Below are 6,202 nucleotides of genomic sequence, written 5' to 3'. Positions count from 1 at the left end.
GGAGAATAGTCTGTAGTGTGTGATGGGGATAGAATGTGACAGGGTACGTGGCTGCTGGAGAAACTTGGTGTATAGAAACATTACTCCAAGGAGGTTCCATGGTAGTACTTCAGTGGTGATGTTTAAGTTTTCCCTTCCTTTTCCACAATATGCTTCAAGGTTTTTTCCCCTGCAAAGCAGTCTAGTCTTATGTCAGATGTGCTGCACACACATTTGCTATGGCATGCTGGCAAAGCTGAGCAGGGAAGGCAATTATCTACTGCACAGTTTTAGGAGAAGAAACTCTACAGTGTACGTGGAGCCAGATGGGTTATAAACAAAGGAGGTGTGCACCATCCTGAGTTTGTTCCTTAGGATGGTTTCAATGAGCCCCCTGCCTATGAGCAAGGTCCTTCCTAAGCTTCTTTTAGCTGCATTTTTGCACGGTCCTGGTACACAAGAGGGACAACATAATTTCTGCAAGGATAGATGGGTTGTACTGCAAGCACTGTTAGTGGTAAAGGTCAACAGGAAGGTCTCCACAAATGCATTTCATTTAGTACCAAGTGATGGTCTAGTCTTTTTGTAGAGATATTAACGAAAATGCAGGACCAAGCACTGTACTAAACATCTCTTAAGGAAGATGATGATAGGCAGAGGACAGAATGAGCTGCTGCCTCTCGATGCCCTCCTCCTGCTCTTCTGAGAAAGCACAGGGAGTTGATAGCTCTGTCAAGATAATCAGCACTATGTAAAGAGCTGAAAATGTTCTGCTGGAGAACAACGGGGTTCAAGAATAGGGCAAGGTCCTCTAAAGAGTGGCTGAATGATTTGAGGACACGCATCTGTATTGTCTGCAAGATGAAGGACAGGGCACCACTGATCACCCCCTGCAGAATAAAGGGAACAGCGTAAACAGAAATTAAGCAGCAGTTATGTCAGAGTGCTGGACAATTTCATCTTCTGAGAGATTTCATCACAGTGGACAATGATTGCTTTGAAGAGGCTGTAATGGGAATAGGTCTGATGCATGAAGCTCTGCTGTCTTGAAATAAATAAGCAGAGATGGGGGAGTTTCCTGAGGCTCAACAGGAGAGTTGCTTGAGAAATGCTTGTTCTTGATCCTGCTTCCTGCAGCAAAGGCAGTACCAGTATGCAGAACCTGCTGGTCCTTGAAATGCTGGTCCCTGAATGGAAGCACTTCAGAAAATGAGGTGGTCAGGAAAAAGATCCGTGTAAAGGAGGTGCTGGTGAAGAGTGAGAAAGCCTCAGTTGCTTGGACACATCCATGTTGCTTGGTAAAGGCTTTGGCTGGGTAGAGGAAGACTGTCCAGGAGGCAGCTCAGGGTATGGCTGAGTGGTACAGCAGGGACTGAGAGACTTTCTCTGCTGCATTGTAAGGTGAGGGGTTATCACCTAGGGCAGCAAAAGAGACCAGCGTTCAGCCACCAAATCCATAGAAAGGAAATATTTCAATCATCTATCAACTCCATTCACTTATTCCTCTTCCCCGTTTCCCATCTACTTTTCCTGCTCCTCTTTATTCTCCGCACTCTCCTCTCAGAGCTGACTGCTTTCATTATAGGGCTGAAGGGCAGTGCTGAGTGAGTACACTAATCTCATACATTTTCATGAATATCAATTACAACTTGGATGCTGGAAGATTTTTCTTACTTTCAGCAGAGTCAAGACCTCCCTCTTTGTACAGGCCCTGTCTTGGGTAAAACCTGGGGCTGTTTTCCCAAAGGCAGCCCTGCCATCTCTTCTTCCCACTCCCTCCCACCACACTGAGAGCCCTTTGCTTTCTTCCTGTAGTGTCTATATATACAGTGGTTATCAGGAGAAGCCATTCCCCTTTCTGCCCTTGAAAGGCAATATCCACATGAGCTCTCGGGCAGAATTTGGAGTGTGGCATCTCTGCTGTTCAATTACCATGGAGCTTATCTCTTTCATGTGTGACTAGATAGTGTATTTTTTTCTCTCCAGCAAGACTGAAGTTGGAAAGGACAGAAAAATTTATAGTGCTTGAGATGGAAGAAAACGTCTGGTGTTGAAATGAGCAGTTTATGGACTACAGGGAAATGGGCCTGTTTCTGGGGGGATAAATGGTTCTCTTAGTTTGTACTCTGTTGCACTACTGGGTAGCAGATTCAGATCATGGTGACAACAAAAAGGTCAAAAGCATTTAGCAAATTTACATCTGTTCTCTTCTACACATGAAACCATCTTTTGCTTTCAGTGTCCATTTTACCCACAGTAAAACAAGCTCCGACTGCATGGCAACAAAAGCAAGGCCAGAGAGAGAGCTGGAAATAAGTCAAAGGTATTCTTTATTTGAATTACACAAATGCCAGTGAACTTTACTTACGAGTTAGCATTCCACTTTGCTGGCTGCTCTGCAGAAATCAAGCAAAAAGGCAAATCCACCCAAAAGGGATTTTGGTTTAAGCCAGTGGTTCCCACTCAGTTTGTTCAGGTACCACCACTGTAGGAGGACTCTGATTACCGAAGGCAGCAGCTCTCCCTGCCTTCTGCAGTGCTGCAACTGGTCTCCTTGGAGAAGAACAAGGCTCAGATCTTCCCTGGCAAACAGACAGCAAAGCAGCAGTGCTGGTGCCTTCCCCACTGCGGGAGCTTGCAGGGTCCTTAATGGTGAGACATTGGTCTAAGTGACTGATACCAATAATGATACCTAAAGGGGCTGCAGGAAAGCTGGAGAGGGGCTTGGGACAAGGGCCTGTAGGGACAGGCCAAGGGGAATGGCTTGAACCTGCCAGAACAGGGGAGACTGAGCTGAGCTCTTAGGCAGAAGCTCTTCCCTGTGAGGGTGCTGAGGCACTGGCACAGGGTGCCCAGAGAAGCTGTGGCTGCCCCATCCCTGGCAGTGTTCAAGGCCAGGTTGGACACAGGGGCTTGGAGCAGCTGCTCCAGTGGAAGGGGTCCCTGCCTGTGGCAGGGGTTGGAACTGGATGAGCTTTAAGGTCCCTTCCAACCCAAACCAGTCTGAGATCCTGTGATTACGGCTGCATCTCCCAGAAAGTGATCTTCCCCTTTTGCAGCATCTTTCAGATGCACTCCTAAACTGGCTGGGAGCTGGAAAGTGTCTTTCACATGCACACCAACTAGCAACTGAAGAAAGGCGAAATGTATGATCTAAGATACATCTATTAATTTTGGGTCAAGATGTGGCAGCCTACCATGAAGTTTTATAACTATAGATAGTAGCAGGAGCAGTGACCTTTAATTATAGCAAGATAATGGGCACTGCTCTAATACAGAAACAGCTAAAAATAAAAGCCAGTATAAAAATACGAAGTATCTCAGAATGGGATCACATTTTCCACTAATGGAAAGCAAAGCTCAACTCACTGCATTACTGAAAAATGCTTCCTTTTACAGATACAAAGATACATTTGGATGCCCAGTTGGTATGGTCTAGTTGAAGGTATCATATTAGACTGGTAAATTTAGAGTAACCAGAAAAGTTCATATTCCCACTTTGGTTTAAGCTGGAGTTATTAAGTTTTGTTTGAGTTTGACTTGATTTGCTTCCAATTTGAAGGAAATAAGAACCCCCAATGTAAAATCAAATTTACCCCCTGTAAATGAAAACAAGAGTGGTTTTTTGGTGTATTTATTTCAGGTAAGTAACCAGGTGCTATAGATGTGGAGAGTGAAATGGTGCTGAGGCCCTGATGTCCATCCTGTGTATGTTTCTGGGGGGTTGTTTCAAGTGAATTCAGTCCTGTGGGCTAAGCCTCCTAATTCCAGGTCATTACTGCTGCTCATCTGGTGGTTTAGCTTCATCCAAGAAGGATCCAGAGCATGTGCTCCCAGACCACTTCAGGGGCATCACCCAAAGCAAAGTGGGAATGGTCAGGATGGCTGCTTCAGAAGCACATACCTGACCTGGACTAACATGTGGTTGTTAGTTCAGGTCCTACCTGGCCTTTGATGAGTTTGGGCATGTTTGTGTGTCAGAAGGACCCATGAGAGCTCCCAGTTCCTCATTTGTGCCCCATTCTGTGAAGTGGCTGGTACTGAGGCTCCCATGTGAGCAGGCATTGAAATGCCTGGGAGCTCCCAGAGCCCATTCAGTTCCATTCCTTGAACAGAAACTTTCCCAGGTTTCTGGTATTTCTTCTGTTAACTGAAAACACTTTGGTTTGCTTTCCAGATTTACCAATCTGTAGCTACAGCTGCTATTAACGCATGGAGCTCAGCTTCATTTGTCTCTCAAAGACAGTTAAACTGGCCCACTGGGATTAAACCAGTGACCCAAGATAGGAAAGGACTGCTTACAACTCAAAACCTCTGAGAATAATACAGCCTGTAAAAGATGTGATTCTCAACTTAGAAATGCACTTTTTGCTTTTACAGACATATAATGTCAGAGGCAAGGAAAAACCCTCACTTCCCTGGTTTTGCTGACAAACTTTCCGCACCTATTCGGATAAAGTGATTTGTGAACTGTCTCGAAATGCCCCAACCATTGCAAGCTGTGAATAGCAGCTCTATTAACATGCTAGTCAGGACCACCATTACGGTACAGATTACAGAGGGAGCTGGAAAAAGTTTGAAGAGATGACTCCTGAGCATTGAGAAGCGATCACTCCCTACCCCTGCCCAGGCACATATCCTTCCACAACAGGATCTTCCCCTTATCTGTTGACAAACTTTGGCTAATGTTTCTGCTGGCTAAAACGCTTTCTGCCAATACAGCAACATATTGCAGATAAAACCTAATGAGCTGAGTTTAACAAAAAAATGCCATGTGGCTTCCTTACAGTGATGCCCATCTGTCGGCTTAGTGAAGCAGCAGTGTGCTGCAGCTGTACTCCTTTTGCTTTTTATCAAATCAAAATAAAGCTGTGCACCCCAGAGTCAGGTATGATAAACAGGCCAGCAAATTGCCTTACATGGGTATCATACAGCTCCTTATCTGTCTCACTTTTCAGAGCAGCACAACCAGATGGCTCCTAACGGTGGGTGAGATTTTCCCCGTTATGTTTTTGGCATTGAGCGAGGGGGGACAGAGTCCAGAAGTCCACCACCAAAACAACAGATATTTAAATTGGACTGGGGCTGAGATTACAGCCTGCAAACAGAACTGTTGAAATCGAAGCAGATTTCATTAATAGCAAATGAAATGCCCATTGAGAGTGGGTCTGGTGGAACAAAAAGGACACAAAACAATTAAGGAGGGGAAAAAAAGGGTCTTTGTGAGCAGGCTCACAGAACAATGACGAGGTTGGCCTTCCTCCAACCTCCCGTCCGGCTGGTGCAAACCAACTGCCCTTTCCACACCTCCCTTATTTATCGTAGCGGCAATGGGAATAGGGAGGATTTCTCTGGCCACTGGCTGGTGGCTGGAGGCATCATCTCCCGCTGGTCATCTCTGCAGCCAAGGGTGCAGAGGAAAATAGCTGCAATTGGAAATAGGGCCATTAAGAGGGCCTGGGGATATGGAGCATCTGTTTATGTCAGAAATCCTTGCTGAGAGCAGGATGTCACAGGCTAAAGGCTTCGGTGTCTCCTGGCTTATTGTTTTTCCAGGTTCATTTGTCAGCCCAATCTGAAGTTTAAAATGTAAAAGGAGTTTGCTTTTCCCTTAACTGGCTACTGAACAAATATCGGTGCTTTTGTCTTATCTGTGGTTTGGGCATCAGTTGAGGAACAACCAAAAAAGGTCTAGGTTCAGGGCAGAGGCTGTTCATGCTTGGTACATTGGGAATGGAGGCTTGTTAACATGCGTGCCGTGCTTTTGCAGGTGGGCTCTAAGTTCAGTCGGTTCTAGGTCTCATAGCTGAATGTGAAATTCATCTGCTGCCAGTGTGTATGCAAGCCCCTTCTATTGCTGGGAACACAGCACATTTGCATGAGGTTTTACTGTCACCAGGAGAAGCGTCTGAAATGGAGCAGATTGAAACTGCTCAGAAGTGCGACTGCTGCTGAGCCTTCCAGTGCATCGCACTTGTGTGAGTTCAGACTCCTCTGAACACCACCGGTGTGTGCTGGTGTCTGCTTTGTGGGCTGTCACCTGCATGGTTGTACTAACACAGCAAATGGAGCTCCTGGAACCTGTGTGTGCTCAGGTGAAGCTGAAAATGAAAGTGTCATGTATAGAAACCTGACTGGATAGAGGCAGAATTGGCAACTCCTGTCCCCAGGTCATTAAAAATCTACCATGCTCCTGAAGATCAGGCTATATTCATATCTATGT

This window comes from Melopsittacus undulatus, chromosome 4, assembly GCF_012275295.1.
Source record: "Melopsittacus undulatus isolate bMelUnd1 chromosome 4, bMelUnd1.mat.Z, whole genome shotgun sequence".
Classification (NCBI taxonomy): Eukaryota; Metazoa; Chordata; class Aves; order Psittaciformes; family Psittaculidae; genus Melopsittacus; species Melopsittacus undulatus.
Note: the sequence above shows the minus strand (reverse complement) of the source record.